Source organism: Mustela nivalis (genome assembly GCF_964662115.1).
Source record: "Mustela nivalis genome assembly, chromosome: 8".
Lineage (NCBI taxonomy): Eukaryota > Metazoa > Chordata > Mammalia > Carnivora > Mustelidae > Mustela > Mustela nivalis.
In genome coordinates, this window is record NC_139027.1 from 38,085,155 (window position 1) to 38,102,931 (window position 17,777).

A 17,777-nucleotide genomic window follows, 5' to 3' on the forward strand; every position below is an offset into this window, starting at 1 on the left:
TGGCTCTAACAGAAACACAGCATCTCTGCGTCAGCCCAGTGTGCCTATGATGGCAGCTTCCAGTGAGCACATGACACTCTCCCAAGCTGCCAGGTCCCTAGCCATTCCCCAGGAGAGAGTCTCCATCAGCTGCAAGGCCAGTGAGAGCCCCCACCACATGGCCAGGAAGCACTGCTTAGCCTGCACCAGCACGGACAGAAGGCCCTCACTTACTGCCCTTCCACCTCAGTTAATGGTGTGCCTGCCCATTCAGAGGCAACAGTTCTAGGACAGACTTGACTCCTACCATCCACAGCCTGCAAGCTAATGACAATATGGCTGACTTTGGTCCTAGAACATCAGGATGTACTGTCATAATGACAGGAACCCACATCAGATTCAGCCCTCTCTGAGTCTCCTGCTAGTCATGACAGCCCTAGTCTGGCCCTCTCCACTCAGGTCCTTATGATGTTTCCATAACCTCCAACAGCAGTCCCTACGCAGAACCTCCTATCTGCTGGAAGTTTGTAATCACCATATGCTGTGCATTCCTATTTCCTGACTTTGCCATTCAAATTTTAATCCAGAAAAAACATCTCACAAAGGAGAAAACACTAGATCTCAGTCTATTTAGTGCTGGAACCAATGCACATCATTTTTTTCCCAACATATTTTTAACATGAAAAGACTTCTAGTGCAAAACCAGGAGCAAGAGCAGCCTCCTTTTGTCACTAGAAAACGTTTTAAATTTGGAAAGAACAGCAAAGCAGGTTTAAGAGGGAGGCAAACAAAAAATATGGAAGACAGGAGAGATAAAGGACTCACCACCTGAACACATTCTCCCCTGACGCTCCCCACAAAACCACTGAGATGCACAGTAGCCCACATCTCTTCTAAAAGTGACCTGAGCTTCTTTGTTTCCCCAACAGCCTGCTCACCGGGCTTCGATCACCCTGTTCAGCTACTTCTAGAGACTTCTAGTTCTGCCTAAAACTGGAAGTTTGTTTAAAATCAAGATAGGTATAGACCAATATCCTTGATAAACACAGATACGAAAATACTCAACAAAATACTAGCCAATAGGATTCAATAGTACATTAAAAGGTTTATTCACCACGACCAAGTGGGATTTATTCCAGGGCTTCAAGGTTGGTTCAACATCCGCAAATCAGTCAATGTGATACAACACATCAGTAAAAGAAAGAACAAGAATCATATGATACTCTCAATAGATGCTGAAAAAGCATTTGACAAAGTACAGCATCCTTTCCTGATCAAAACTCTTCAAAGTGTAGGGATAGAGGGCACATACCTCAATATCATCAAAGCCATCTATGAAAAACCCACCGCAAATATCATTCTCAATAGAGAAAACCTGAAAGCTTTTCCGCTAAGGTCAGGAACACGGCAGGGATGTCCATTATCACCACTGCTATTCAACATAGTACTAGAGGTCCTAGCCTCAGCAATCAGACAACAAAAGGAAATTAAAGGCATCCAAATCGGCAAAGAAGAAGTCAAATTATCACTCTTCGCAGATGATATGATACTATATGTGGAAAACCCAAAAGACCCCACTCCAAAACTGCTAGAACTTATACAGGAATTCAGTAAAGTGTCAGGATATAAAATCAATGCACAGAAATCAGTTGCATTTCTCTACAGCAACAGCAAGACAGAAGAAAGAGAAATTAAGGAGTCAATCCCATTTACAATTGCACCCAAAACCATAAGATACCTAGGAATAAACCTAACCAAAGAGACACAGAATCTATACTCAGAAAACTATAAAGTACTCATGAAAGAAATTGAGGAAGACACGAAGAAATGGAAAAATGTTCCATACTCCTAGATTGGAAGAATAAATATTGTGAAATTGTCTATGCTACCTAAAGCAATCTACACATTTAATGCAATTCCTATCAAAGTACCATCCATCTTTTTCAAAGAAATGGAACAAATAATTCTAAAATTTATATGGAACCAGAAAAGACCTCGAATATCCAAAGGGATATTGAAAAAGAAAGCCAACGTTGGTGGCATCACAATTCCGGACTTCAAGCTCTATTACAAAGCTGTCATCATCAAGACAGCATGGTACTGGCACAAAAACAGACACATAGATCAATGGAACAGAATAGAGAGCCCAGAAATAGACCCTCAACTCTACAGTCAACTAATCTTCAACAAAGCAGGAAAGACTGTCCAATGGAAAAAAGACAGCCTCTTCAATAAATAGTGCTGGGAAAATTGGACAGCCACATGCAGAAAAATGAAATTGGACCATTTCTTAACACCACACACGAAAATAGACTCAAAATGGATGAAGGACCTCAATGTGCGAAAGGAATCCATCAAAATCCTTGAGGAGAACACAGGCAGCAACCTCTTTGACCTCATCCGCAGCAACATCTTCCTAGGAACAACACCAAAGGCAAGGGAAGCAAGGGCAAAAATGAACTATTGGGATTTCATCAAGATCAGAAGCTTTTGCACAGCAAAGGAAACAGTTAACAAAATCAAAAGACAACTGACAGAATGGGAGAAGATATTTGCAAACGACATATCAGATAAAGGACTAGTGTTCAGAATCTATAAAGAACTTAGCAAACTCAACACCCAAAGAATAAATAATCCAATCAAGAAATGGGCAGAGGACATGAACAGACATTTCTGCAAAGAAGACATCCAGATGGCCAGCAGACACATGAAAAAGTGCTCCATATCACTCGGCATCAGGGAAATACAAATCAAAACCACAATGAGATATCACCTCACACCAGTCAGAATGGCTAAAATCTACAAGTCAGGAAATGACAGATGCTGGCGAGGATGCGGAGAAAGGGGAACCCTCCTACACTGTTGGTGGGAATGCAAGCTGGTGCAGCCACTCTGGAAAACAGCATGGAGGTTCCTCAAAATGTTGAAAATAGAACTGCCCTATGACCCAGCAATTGCACTACTGGGTATTTACCCTAAAGATACAAACGTCGTGATCCAAAGGGGCACGTGCACCCGAATGTTTATAGCAGCAATGTCCACAATAGCCAAACTATGGAAAGAACCTAGATGTCTATCAACAGATGAATGGTTCAAGAAGAGGTGGTATATATACACAATGGAATACTATGCAGCCATCAAAAGAAATGAAATCTTGCCATTTGCGACAACATGGATGGAACTAGAGCGTATCATGCTTAGCGAAATAAGTCAAGCAGAGAAAGACAACTATCATATGATCTCCCTGATATGAGGAAGTGGTGATGCAACATGGGGGCTTAAGTGGGTACGAGAAGAATAAATGAAACAAGATGGGATTGGGAGGGAGACAAACCATAAGTGACTCTTAATCTCACAAAACAAACTGAGGGTTGCTTGGGGGAGGGGGGTTGGGAGAAGGGGTGGGATTATGGACATTGGGGAGGGTATGTGCTTTGGTGAGTGCTGTGAAGTGTGTAAACCTGGTGATTCACAGACCTGTACCCCTGGGGATAAAAATATATGTTTATAAAAAATAAAAAATTAAAAAAAAATCACGATAGGTAAACTATGCCACTCTAGTATCACTCCTTATTGCAGACAAACACAAGCCCCATGGTTTCTCCTGGTTTCTGGATTATTTTAGCACCCGCCTCATACAGCCTCTCACAGCCTGTCACAATTTTGGTGGTTTCACTGTGTTCAGTATATGACCCTTCCATTGTTTGGCTGACCCTTCTCCAATTGTCTCTTCCCCACCCAATCTTGATCAGTCACGCCCATGGCCATGCCTTAGGTGTGCCATCAGAAAATTATAACAAGTTCTCCATCATTACAATGCTGAGCATCTCAGGGGCACCTTGGTGGCTCAGTTGGTTGAGGCTCTACTTCAGCTCAGGCCATGGTCCTGGGGTCCTGGACCTGAATACCCAAGGGATGACTTTAAAGAAAAAGATGACAAGTGGTGAAAAAAGGTGCCGAGGCACAGTATCCCATGTTCCTAAAGTTACGGGGTTAAAACGAGTGAGGGAATTAGAGCGCCTGTATGGCTCAGTCTTTTGAGCATCTGACTCTTGGTTTTGGCTCAGGTCATAATCTCAGGCATGTGAGATGGAACAGGCATCAGCTCCCCACTCAACAGGGTGTCTGTCTGAAAGTCTCGCCATCTCCCATGGCCCTTCCCCACCAGCAATAAACAGATAGATAAAATCTTTAAAAAGAGAGAGAGAGAGAAGGAGAGAATTGCCTTTGTAAGAATGAGTAAGCCTGGGAGAAACGGAGAAGAGAGAGAAGGGAGGTAGGAAAGGAGCTGGAGCAGAAATGAATGTGCAGGACACTGCCCAGGAAGGCTGGGAAACAGGGCCCATGGAAGGAAAAAGTGAGAGGGACACTACCTTCCACAGGGGGGATTCTGAGTAGGAGACCTCAAAGGTTTCATCCTGGGAAGGTTCCGAGTGGGAAGGTGTTGGAGGGTCAAGAAAAGGGAATAAGGAAATAGAAGAGAAATGTCCCAGAGCCAAGAGGAGAAGGAAGGGAGAACTGATCTGCCAGGTAGAAAGTTCATGGCCCTTTGTCAGAGGCTAAGGACAGACTTTCCTAGCTCACTTCTTTCGTGGGACCCTGGGAAACACAAAGCTTCCTAAAGCACAAAACCTCCTGACAGCATCTCTAAGACATCTTCACAGCATTTGTCATCCTAACGTCCCACAAAAAGGGATGCTTGGGTGCCTCAGTCCATTAAGTGTCTGTCTTCAGCTCAGGTCATGATCCCAGCATCCTAGAATTGAGTCCTGCATTGGGCTCCCTGCTCAGTGGGGAGCCTGCTTCTCCCTCTGCCTCCTGCTTCTCCTGCTTGTGCGCTCTATCTCTCTCTCTCTGTGTGTCTGACAAATTAATAAATAAAATCTTTTTTAAAAAAGGAGTGGGGGATGCAGGAAAAGTCTGACTCCGTCATTTTCTGCTGGGCCTTACAGCTTTAAAAGGAGTAAGTCAGGAGAAATGACTTTTCAAGCAGATAGTGGAACACACATGTTCAGGGCTGAGCGAAGAGGAAGCAACTGGTGCAGCAAAGCCTCTCTGACCTGCGGCCCTGGGGAGTAGGTTTGTGTTCGAGGCTGAAGCACTGTGGGCGGAAAGCTATCATACTGCAGGCAGTAATAGTTTCCTACATCTTCGGCCTGGAGGTTGCTGATGGTGAGGGTGTAGTCTGTCCCAGACCCACTGCCGCTGAAACGGTCTGGGATGCCCGAGGCCCTGCCAGATGCATAATAGATGAGGAGCCTGGGAGACTGCCCAGGTTTCTGCTGGTACCATTTTACATAGTTGCTAACACTCTGACTGGCTTTGCAGTTCAGGGTGACCCGTTGACCTGGAGACACAGCCAGGGAGCCTGGAGACTGAGTCATCGTGATGTCCCCATGGGCACCTGCAATCAGAAAAATGGTGATACAGACAGAATTTATCCCCCTCATGCTGAAATATGTCAAGGTGAATGGGCTTCCTAATGGTACCACATGGCAGTACATCATTGGGTCTATTTTGGAAATAACCAGTGTTTCTCATTATATATCTTAAAAAAGTATTTAAAATGACACTACTCCAGAAGGACTGTGGCACTTTTCAGTTTCTCACCTGAGACCCACAGCAACAAGCAGAGGAGGACCTGCCTCTGTGATGCCATCTTGCTCCCCCTGCCTGCCTGACACAGCTCAGCTCATGTAACAAAGGCCCCTTTTATACAGCCTGAGCCTCTGGTCTGGGCCTGGAAGGGCTTATGCAAAGCAGTAAGGGGGAACAGAAGCAAATCTCATAAGCAGTGGGTTGTGAAAGTGCCCAGTGGAAATGTAAGGAGCCAAAAATAACTCCAAAATAGAGTTGTATGACAGGAACACACGAAAGAAAACTTAGAAGCTCTAAAAACAACTTAGTTCTAAAATGACAAACTGATACAAGATCAAATGAAGAGCTTCCATTTTCAATTTTAAAATATCTTTAAATGGATTCAGTGTCCAGAAATGATGAGCTTCGCTGCTCATATCAATAATCCTGGTAAAATAACAAAACATGCTGGGAAACAAACAAAGGGAGGCAGGGAGGGGCAAAAGAATTGGAAGGTCCCAACTTTTTATAAAACCTCTGACTAGAAAACAGCAAGCTCTGAAGCCATTTTTCTCCTGCAGATGGGTAAGAATGAGGCAAATACTTGATCTTGGTCCTAAGCTGTGTAAGGACCAGAGAGCTTAGAGATGGAAGACAGGTCCAGAATTTCCTCACTCAGGGAGACATGTGGGAACCTCATTGGACCTAAGAGTAGACTGAATCTTGAATTTTCATTATTTTATCTTTACAGCTCAATATTTCAATTCAATATTTCTGTTTTGTGTTGAATTAACCAATGAGTGAAATCTAGGTGATTTCAAGAAAATTCAGCTCCCTCCAGGGGTTTGAGAAGTCAGCGCAGTGCTGCATGGGCACCATATAAACGTCCCTGCACCTGTTTCTCATCCTGCTGTTCCTTTTTAAACAAAGGGAAGGGGACAGGAGTGGGATTCCCTTAAGACACCGAGCATGCAGTCCCGGTGAGGAGGGCAGAGGGTGTGGAGGCTTCAAGAGCACTGCAAGTCAAACCACAACACTTCTTCCATCTCTCCTCTGAGTGGGGCACATGCCTGAGTATTCCTCTGTCAGGTGGCACCCTGGCTGTTCCATGGGTCCCCGTGACTGCTGCACCTCTTCGTGACATGAGCCATTTCCTAAACACAGATAGAGTCTGTATCAGGCAGACCCTACCTGGTGATCCACACCTCACCCTCACAATGTGTAGATTTGCCCATCATTCCACCCCTCAATTTGCCTCTAATGATGGTTAATTTTATGTGTCAACTTAAGTAGGCTAGGGCGCCCAGTGGAGCGGTCAATGCCCATTGAGATGTTGCTGCCAAGGTATTTTTTAGTGTGATGAACAACTACATAAGTAGCTCCTATCACAACACAGAGTCCCCACTCATGCTGAACAAAAGATTCACTACAGCCCTATTTTGGCTCAAAAAGGAAAGAAAACTTTATTATTATTATAGAAAACCAATAGAAACAGAAGACAAAAGGAATCTACACATACATGAAAAGAATAGTAGGCAGGAAATGAGAATAAAGCCACTTTACCTCATATCAGGTACTTACAACACCCCACCTCACCAGCTGGGGAAGCCCCGTAGAGACAGCCAGGCTGGAGTCCCAACTGAGAGGCCTGAGTGGAGCATTCTCCCCTCAGGGGACACTTCTAGTGGATCATCCCCACAAGGGCCATATTTATAGGGCAAATAATAGGGTTTGAAATTAAACATTTGCTCACCTATGTGCAGTTTGGAGCAAGCTGCTTGCCCAAATTGTCATTTTCTGTATATTCCAGGAGCCCAAGCTATGTGCATCTGCCTCCCCTTCCAGATCCCATTCTGGGGGGCCAGCCCTGCCTGGAGAAAGAGGGGATGGGAGACAAGGCTGTAGCTCTTGGTGTCCAGAACAGAAGAGCCATATTCCTGATGAACATAGAGGCAAAAATCCTCCACAAAATATTAGCAAACCAAATTCAACAATACGTTAAAAGGACCGTATACCATGATCAAGAAGGATTTATTCCAAGATGCAAGAATGGTTCAATATCCCTAAATCAATCAGCATGACATGTCACATTAACAAAATTAAGGGTAAAAATCATAAGATTTTTCTCAACAGATGCGGAAAGACTATTTGATAAAATTCAATATGTATTGACAAAAACAACAACCACCACAACAACAAGAAATACCAAGTATTATAGAGGATAAGAGAAAGAGGATATGGAGAGGATAAGGAGAAATACCCTCAGGTGTTGTTGCTGGGAATGTAAATTGGTGCAGTCACCATGGAAAACAGTATGGAGTTTCCTCAGAAACTTAAAAATAGAACCACCCTATGACCCAGCTATTCCACTTCTGGGTATTTGAAAATATATATGCACCACTGGATCCATTGCAGCATTATTAAAACAGCCACGATATGGAAACAACCTAATGTTCACTGATGGATAAATAGATAAAGAAGATGTGCTATACATGTGTAGGCACACAATGAAATACTACTCAGCCATGAAATGGAAGGGAATTTTGCCATTTGGGACAACATGGATGAAACTTGAAAGTAACATGCTAAGTGAAATAAGGAAGACAGAGAAAGATATTATGTATAATATCACTTCCATGTGGAATCTAAAAAAGCCAAATACATAGAAAAAGAGAATAGATTGGTGGTTGCCAGGGGTTGGGTGGTGAGATACATAGAGAAGATGTTGATCACAGGGTACAAACTTCTATATATAAAATAATTTCTGGGGCTGCCTGGGAGGCTCAGTGGGTTAAAGCCTCTGCCTTCAGCTTAGGTCATGATCTCAGGGTCCTGGGATCAAGTCCCACATCGGGCTCTCTGCTAGACAGGGAGTCTGCTTCCTCCTCCCTGTCTCTCTCTCTCTCTCTCTGCTTGCCTTTCTGCCTACTTAGGATCTCTCTCTGTCAAACAAATAAAATCTTGAGAAAAAAAAATTAATAATGGTCTGATGGTCTCTTATACAGCATGGAGACTGTAGTTAACAGTATTATATTGTACTTGAAGGTTACTAAGAAACTAGACCTTCAATGTTCACACCACAAAAAAGTAAGTAAGTAAAGCAAGAAGGATAATTATGTGAAGTGAAGGTTGCATTAACTATCCTTATATTGGTAACCATTTCACAATATAAACATAGATCAAATTATCACATTGTGTAAAACTTAGACTTGCACAATATTATATGTCAATTATATCTAGAAAAAAAATGCTGATGTCATTTCCATCTGGCCCCCATGGTTTCTGAATAGAAATCCTCCGTCATTCAAGGTGATTTCCTCTCTGGGTAAGTGTGGTTTTTCTCTTTCAGCCTATGATATGTTTCCCTTTTCCTTTAGTGCTCAGAAATTTTAGTACGATGTGTCTGGACATATATTTCTTCAGAATTATGCTGGTGGGGGTCTGATAAATGTGAAAATTTTTCAGCAATCACTTGTTCAAAATATTTTTTTGTCTCCATTCTTTCTTCCCCCTTTCTAGGATTCCAGCGGCACAAATGTTGGATCTTTTTTTGGCCCCATGTATCCCAGATACTGTGGGGTTTTGTTGTTGTTGGTTTTGAATTGAGGTTTTTGTTTTGTTTTGTTTTGTTTTTATCTTACTTTCTCTTTTTGGTTTAGGCTGGGTAATTTCTTGCCTCTGATCTTTCCTCCTTTATCCTTCCACTCTCCTCCTTCCAGAACCTTCCTTGCCAGGCACCCCATAGGACATCCTTTTCCTTATTTCAGGCGAGTTCCCCAGCCACATTAAGTCAAAGACCATTTGGACTCTTTGAGCATCTGCTAACCAAACATCTTAATTCATTGCAGGATAGTATGGGAGCTGTCCAGGTTAACTTACATCAACATATCATATAAACCTGGACAGAACCTGGAATCATTTCTCTGTTATTAGCTGGTTGGCAGGCCCTGTGTCTTTAATCAGATGTGGTAAGAAACAAAGACAGGAAAGCTATTACAATGCAGTAAAAGTTTTTATTATACGCATAGTCCCCTGGAAACAGAACACACAGCATGCCACCCAGCGACACAGGTAGTACCGAGGTGAAAAGAGCAGACAGAGAGAAGTACTGCTGACCTGTATTTTTTACTGCATATTTCATGAGAAGTAATGGAGAAGAAAAGTCAACAAGCTACTTAGACATAAGATTGGAGAGTTTGAAAGTTTCAGCAGGCTGCAGACTATAGCTGTGTCTTTTGTCCTCTGGTACCCAGGGGGGCTTTGGGTAGAGGGAAATGTCACAAATAGCTGGTCTCATTGAAAGGAACAGAGAAAGGATTGGGGCTCAGGATTGTCTGGTTTGCATTTCAAATATATGCCCTTGGGCAAGTCTTTTACTGCCTCTGGGAATTAGCTAATTTGGGGAGAGGAAGTCCCTTCCTGGCTGGAGCAGCAAGAATGCAGAAATAAGAAAATGCATTAAGGAGGGAGGAGTCAAGATGGCGGAGAAGTAGCAGGCTGAGGCTATGTCAGGTAGCAGGAGATCAGCTAGATATCTTATCTAAACATTGCAAACACCTAAAAATCCAATGGGAGATTGAAGAGAAGAAGAACCGCAACTCTAGAAACAGAAAATAACCACTTTCTGAAAGGTAGGACTGGCAGAGAAGTGAATCCAAAGCGACGGGAAGATAGAACGCAGCAGGAGGGGCCGGCTCCCAGGAAGCGGCGGAGCAATGGAGCACAAAATCAGGACTTTTAAAAGTCTGTTCTGCTGAGGGACATCGCTCCAAAGGCTAAACAGGGGTGAAACCCACACGGGTTCAGCGTCGTCCCAGGTCCCGCAGGGTCAGAGAAGGATCTAGGGTGTCTGAGTGTCCAAGAGCTTGTAGGTATTAGAACGGGGAAGCTGGCTACAGAGACAGAGCTGAGGAGTGAGCTCTCAGCTCAGGGTTACCTTGAACCAGCCGCAGCCTGGGTGAGCTCAGAGCATGACCAGAGGCCGGGCTCTATTCTCTGAGGGCGCACTGAGTGGGGCCACAAGCTCTCAGCTCCTCTGGGCAGGAGACTGGGAGGCTGCCATTTTCATTCCCGTCCTCTGGAACTCTACGGAACGTGTTCAGGGAACAAAAGCTCCCGAAAGTGAACTCCAGTGGCCTCTGGTAAGGATGGTGTAATTCTGCCTGGGACAAAGACACTTGAGAATCACTACAATAGGCCCCTCCCCCAGAAGATCAATAAGAAATCCAGCCAGGACCAAGTTCACCTACCAAGGAGTGCAGGTTCAATACCAAGGAGAGCAGCGGAATTCCAGAGGAGGAGAAAGCAAAGCAATGAACTCATGGCTTTCTTCCCATGATTCATTAGTCTTACAGTTAACTTAATTTGTTTTTTTTTTTTTTCAATTTTTTTTCTTCTGCTGCTAAATTTTTTTAACTTTAACCCTTTTATATTTAACATTTTTAAACTAGTTTATCACATATATATTTTTTCTTTTTTATATTTTCTCTTTATTCGTTTTCTTTTTTTAATTGTTTTTTTTTTTTTCTGAACCTCTTTTCATCCCCTTTCTCCCCCCCTTGATTTGGGGTCTCTTCTGATTTGGTTAAAGCATATTTTCCTGGGGTCTTTGCCACCCTTTTAGTATTTTACTTGCTCCTTCATATACTCTTATCTGGGCAAAATGACAAGGCAGAAAAATTCACCACACACACAAAAAAATATATAGAACAAGAGGCAGTTCCAAAGGCTAGGGACCTAATCAATAAGGACATTGGTAATATGTCAGATATAGAGTTCAGAATGACGATTCTCAAGGTTCTAGCGGGCTCAAAAAAGGCATGGAAGATATTAGAGAAACCCTCTTGGGAGATATAAAAGCCCTTTCTGGAGAAATAAAAGAACTAAAATCTAAACAAGTTGAAATAAAAAAAGCTATTAATGAGGTGCAATCCAAAATGGAGGCTCTCACTGCTAGGATAAATGAGGCAGAGGAAAGAATTAGTGATATAGAAGACCAAATGACAGAGAATAAAGAAGCTGAGCAAAAGAGGGACAAACAGCTACTGGACCACAAGGGAAGAATTCAAGAGATAAGTGACACCATAAGACGAAACAACATTAGAATAGTTGAGATTCCAGAAGAAGAAGAAAGAGAGAGAAGAGCAGAAGGTATATTGGAGAGAATTATTGGAGTGAATTTCCCTAATATGGCAAAGGGAACAAGCATCAAAATCCAGGAGGTGCAGAGAACCCCACTCAAAATCAACAAGAATAGGTCGCACACTCCATCACCTAATACTAAAATTTACAAATCTTAGTGACAAAGAGAAATTCCTGAAAGTGGCCCAGGACAAGAAGTCTATAACATACAATGGTAAAAATATTGGGTTGGCAGCAGACTTATCCACAGAGACCTGGCAGGCTGGAAAGAACTGGCATTATATATTCAGAGCATTAAATGAGAAAAACATGCAGCCAAGAATACTATATCCAGCTAGGCTATCATTGAAAACAGAAGGAGAGATAAAAAGAGATAAAAAGCTTCCAGGACAAACAAAAACTGAAAGAATTTGCAAACACCAAACAAACTCTACAGGAAATATTGAAAGGGGTCCTCTAAGCAAAGAGAGAGCCTAAAAGTAGTAGATCAGAAAGGAACAGAGACAATATACAGTAACAGTCACCTTACAGGCAATATAATGGCACTAAATTCATATCTCTCAATAATTACCCTGAATGCTAATGGGATAAATGCCCCCAATCAAAAGGCAAAGGGTATCAGAATGGATAAAAAAACAAAACCCATCTATATGTTGCCTACAAGAAACTCATTTCAGACCCAAAGACACTTCCAGATATAAGGTGAGGGGGTGGAAAACAATTTACCATGCTAATGGACATCAGAAGAAAGCAGGGGTGGCAATCCTTACATCAGATCAATTAGACTTTAAGCGAAAGACTATATAGTAAGAGATGAGGAAGGACATTATATCATCATTATATCATACTCAAAGGATCTGTCCGTCAAGAAGTTCTAACCATTTTAAATATCTATGTCCCTAACATGGGAGCAGCCAACTATATAAAACAATTAATAACAAAATCAAAGAAACACATCAACAATAATACAATAATAGTCGGGGATTTTAACACTCCCCTCACTGAAATGGACAGATCATCCAAACAAAAGATCAACAAGAAAATAAAGGCCTTAAATGACACACTGGACGAGATGAACATCACAGATATATTCAGAACATTTCATCCCAAAGCAACAGAATACACATTCTTCTCTGGTGCACATGGAACATTTTCCAGAATAGATCACATTCTGTGTCCTAAATCAGGACTCAACCGGTATCAAAAGATTGGGATCATTCCCTGCATAGTCTCAGACCACAATGCTCTGAAGCTAGAACTCAATCACAATAGGAAATTTGGAAAGAAGCCAAATACAGGGAGACTAAACAGCATCCTTCCAAAGAATGAATGGGTCAACCAGGAAATTAAAGAAGAATTGAAAAAATTCATGGAAACAAATGATAATGAAAACACAATGGTTCAAATTTTGTGGGTAACAGCAAAGGCAGTCCTGAGAGGAAAATATATAGCAGTACAAGCCTTTCAACAAGAAAGGTATCAAGTACACAACCTAACCCTACACTTAAAGGAGCTGGAGGAAGAACAAGAAAGAAACTCTAAACCCAGCAGGAGAAGAGAAATAATAAAGATCAGAGCAGAAATCAATGAAATAGAAACCAAAAAAAAAAAAAAAACCCACAATAGAACAAATCAATTAAACTAGGAGCTGGCTCTTTGAAAGGATTAATAAGATTGATAAATCCCTGGCCAGACTTATCAAAAAGAAAAGAGAAAGGACCCAAATAAATAAAATCATAAATGAAAGAGGAGAGATCACAACTAACACCAAAGAAATACAAACAATTATAAGAACATACTATGAGCAACTCTACGCAAACAAATTTGACAATCTGGAAGAAATGAATGCATTTCTAGAGACATATAAACTACCACAACTGAACCAGGAATAAATATAAAACCTGAACAGACCCACAACCAGTAAGGAAATTGAAACAGTCACCAAAAATCTCCAAACAAACAAAAGCCCAGGGCCAGACGGTTTCCCAGGGGAATTATGACAAACGTTTAAAGAAGAACTAATTCCTATTCCCCTGAAACTGTTCCAAAAAATAGAAATGGAAGGAAAACTTCCAAACTCATTTTATGAGGCGAGCATCACCTTGATCCCCACCCAGACAAGGATTCCAACAAAAAAGAGAACTACAGAACAAAATCCTTGATGAAAACAGATGCAAAAATTCTCACCAAAATACTAGCCAATAGGATTCAACAGTTCATTAAAAGGATTATTCATCACAACCAAGTGGGATTTATTTCAGGGCTGCAAGTTTGGTTCAACATCTGCAAATCAATCAATGTGATACAATGCATTAATAAAAGAAAGAACAAGAAACATATGATAATCTCAATAGATGCTGAAAAATTAGTGGACAAAGTACCACATCCCTTCCTGAACAAAACTCTGCAAAATGTAGGGTTAGAGGGCACATCTCAATATTATCAGCCATCTATGAAAAACCCACCGCAAATATCATTCTCAATGGAGAAAAACTGAAAGCTTTTCTGCTAAGGTCAGGAAGATGGCAGGGATGTCCATTATCACCACTGCTATTCAACATAGTACTAGAAGTCCTAGCCTCAGCAATAAGACAACAAAAAGAAATTAAAAGCATCCAAATCGGCAAAGAAGAAACCAAACTATCACTCTTTGCAGATGATATGATACTAAATGTGGAAAAGCAAAAAGATTCCACTCAAAAACTGCTAGAACTTATACAGGAATTCGGTAAAGTGTCAGGATATAAAATCAATGCACAGAAATCAGTTGCATTTCTCTACACCAACAACAAGACAGAAGAAGGAGAAATTAAGGAGTCAATCCCATTTGCAATTGCACCAAAAACTATAAGAAACCTAGGAATAAACCTAACCAAAGAGGCTAAGAATCTATACTCAGAAAACTATAAAGTACTCATGAAAGAAATTGAGGAAGACACGAAGAAATGGAAAAATGTTCCATGCTCTTGGATTGAAAGAACAAATATTGTGAAAATGTCTATGCTGCCTAAAGCAATCTACATATTTAATGCAATTCCTATCAAAATACCATCCATTTTTTTCAAAGAAATGGAACAAATAATGCTAAAATTTATATGGAATGAGAAAAGACCTTGAATATCCAAAGGAATATTGAAAAAGAAAGCCAAAGTTGGTGGCATCACAATTCTGGACTTCAAATTCTACTACAAAGCTGTCATCATCAAGACAGCATGGTACTGGCACAAAAACAGGCACATAGTTCAATGGAACAGAATAGAGAGACCAGAAATAGACCCTCAACTCTATGGCCAACTAATCTTCGACAAAGCAGGAAAGAATGTCCAATGGAAAAGAGACAGCCTCTTCAATAAATGCTATTGGGAAAATTGGACGGCCACCTGCAGAAAAATGAAATTGAACCATTTCTTTACACCACACACAAAAATCGACTCAAAATGGATAAAGGACCTCAACGTGAGAAAGGAATCCATCAAAATCCTTGAGGAGAACACAGACAGCAACCTCTTTGACCTCAGCTGCAGCAACATCTTCCTAGGAACATTGCCAAAAGCAAGGGAAGCAAGGGCAAAAATAAACTATTGGGTTTTCATCAAGATCAAAAGCTTTTCCACATCAAAGGAAACAGTTAACAAAATCAAAAGACTACCAACAGATGGGAGAAGATACTTGTAAACGACATACCAGATAAAGGGCTAGTGTCCAAAATCTATAAAGAACTTAGCAAACTCAACACCCAAAGAACATATAATTCAATCAAAAAATGGGCAGAAGACATGAACAGACATTTCTGCAAAGAAGACATCCAGATGGCCAACAGACACATGAAAAAGTGCTCCACATCACTCGGCATCAGGGAAATACAAATCAAAACCACAATGAGATATCACCTCGCACCAGTCAGAATGGCTAAAATTAACAAGTCAGGAAAAGACAGATGCTGGTGAGGATGCGGAGAAAGGGGAACCCTCCTACACTGTTGGTGGGAATGCAAGCTGGTGCAACCACTCTGGAAAACAGCTTGGAGCTTCCTCAAAATGTTGAAAATAGAACTACCCTACGACCCAGCAATTGCACTACTGGGTATTTACCCTAAAGATACAAACGTAGTGATCCAAAGGGGCACGTGCACCCGGAATGTTTATAGCAGCAATGTCCACAATAGCCAAACTATGGAAAGAACCTAGATGTTCATCAACAGATGAATGGATCAAGAAGATGTGGTATATATACACAATGGAATACTATGCAACCATCATAAGAAATGAAATCTTGCCATTTGCGACAATGTGGATGGAACTAGAGGGTATCATGCTTAGCGAAATAAGTCAGTTGGAGTAAGACAACTATCATATGATCTCCCTGATATGAGGAAGTGGAGATGCATCACGGGGGGCTAAGGGAGTAGGAGAAGAATGAATGAAACAAGATGGGATTGGGAGGGAGACAAACCATAAGTGACTCTTAATCTCACAAAACAAACTGAGGGTTGCTGGGGGGAAGGGCTTTGGGAGAGGGGGGTGGGGTTATGGACATTGGGGAAGGTGTGTGCTATGGTGAGTGCTGTGAAGTGTGTAGACCTGGTGATTCACAGACCTGTACCCCTGGGGATAAAAATACATTATATGTTTATAAAAAAATTAAAAATAAAAACATAAAGATAAAAAATAGTATTAAAATATTACCTTCAAAAAAATTTCTTTGGTGGTCAAGCACCCAAATAGACTGTTGTAAATTCATAGCAAATATAAGCTACGAATTCTGTAAATAGGTGGCATATACATATATATATATTGAAATACTACTCAGCCTAGGAAATGACATCTTGTTATTTGCAACCACATGGATGGACCTAAAAAGTATAATGCTAAGCAAAACAAGTCAGACAGATAAATCAAATACCATATGTCTTCAGTTTTATGTAGAATCTATAAGCAAAACAAACATATAAAAAACCCACAAACACGAACTGACCCATGAATAAAGAGAACATTGACATGATACGTTAACATTGTGCAAATGTACACTCAACTCATAACTCTCTATGCACAGAACAGACAATTTCAATAAGGATCATACATTTCCCTGCCCCCTTTAGTCTTCTTTCCTCTTTATCTCTCTCGTGCATCAAACTTCCACAGAGAAAAAGCAAACACATAAATAAATAATCAAGCTATCTCACATTTAAGCAGTGGAAAAATATTTTAACTGAAGAGAAAGCTGTAGGACTTCATGAGAACTCCTCAGGACAGAAATTCCATCCCTCACAGAAAACACTTTGGGGTTTGGGATGCAAAATGCTACACAAAGGAAAGAGTTCATTACAATGGAGGGATTATGAGGTGGCCTGTCTCACTTTCCATTAGACTGGGGTGATTGGGAGTCCTACCCAAGGATTACAACTGATATGAGAATAACTGATACAGTCAACTTAAGACATTGCTCCCATATCTCCCCAGGACTCAGCAGAATCTCAGACAGCTCTACAAAAAGTATTTACATATATATTTATTCCAAGGGAAAACAAAGAAAAGAAATGATGATATTCAGATGGAATTCAAATTACACATACAGAAATCAGGACTTTGAAGGATCGAGATCATTGAAGCTCAGAAATGACCTGCTTCCCATGGTTGAGAAATGACTTTTAAAGTCAGAAGATCAACACATTCATATGTATACATGAGCTGCCTGGCACCAAATTATTCTCTGTGTGTTCATCCTCTAGAGGGTGATAATTTGCAGTTCTTTGGAAAAGGGAATCTATTACAGTCACAGGTCCCAAGAAGCTGCTTAACAGACCTCATGTTGGGAAGCTCCCTCTGTTGGATGGCTTCATCTCAGTTCGCAGGCAAGGATAAGCTCATTTTTTCTCAGAAAGACCGTCATTTGGGCTCAGTCAGGATACAGGTCTGTTGTCCATTAACTTGGCCAAAGCACTATGAGTTTGAGTGGTTTGGCTTGAGAAAATTTATAGATCAAGTTCTGTTGGGGCCGATTCCACGTTAAACCTGTTAAATTCCTAAGGCCTGCCTGTGCCTACTTAGCCATAGTGACTCCATGTTGCCTTGGTAGCCATT

The 17,777-nt window shown here is 41.2% G+C and overlaps 1 pseudogene and 1 gene segment (V, D, J or C); one reads left to right on the forward strand and one right to left on the reverse strand.

The window, feature by feature from the left end:
- The window catches only part of LOC309870877 (immunoglobulin kappa light chain-like), a 613,762-nt gene that overhangs the window by 401,403 nt on the left and 194,582 nt on the right, over positions 1-17,777 (forward strand).
- LOC309871930 (immunoglobulin kappa variable 4-1 pseudogene) overlaps positions 4,965-17,777 on the reverse strand; it is a 75,847-nt pseudogene continuing 63,034 nt past the window's right edge. Inside the window, exons 5-6 of the transcript XR_014316515.1 lie at positions 5,590-5,719; positions 4,965-5,383 (exon numbers count right to left, since the gene is read on the reverse strand). The product of XR_014316515.1 is annotated as an immunoglobulin kappa variable 4-1 pseudogene (transcript). The remainder of the gene's footprint in view (positions 5,384-5,589; positions 5,720-17,777) is intronic.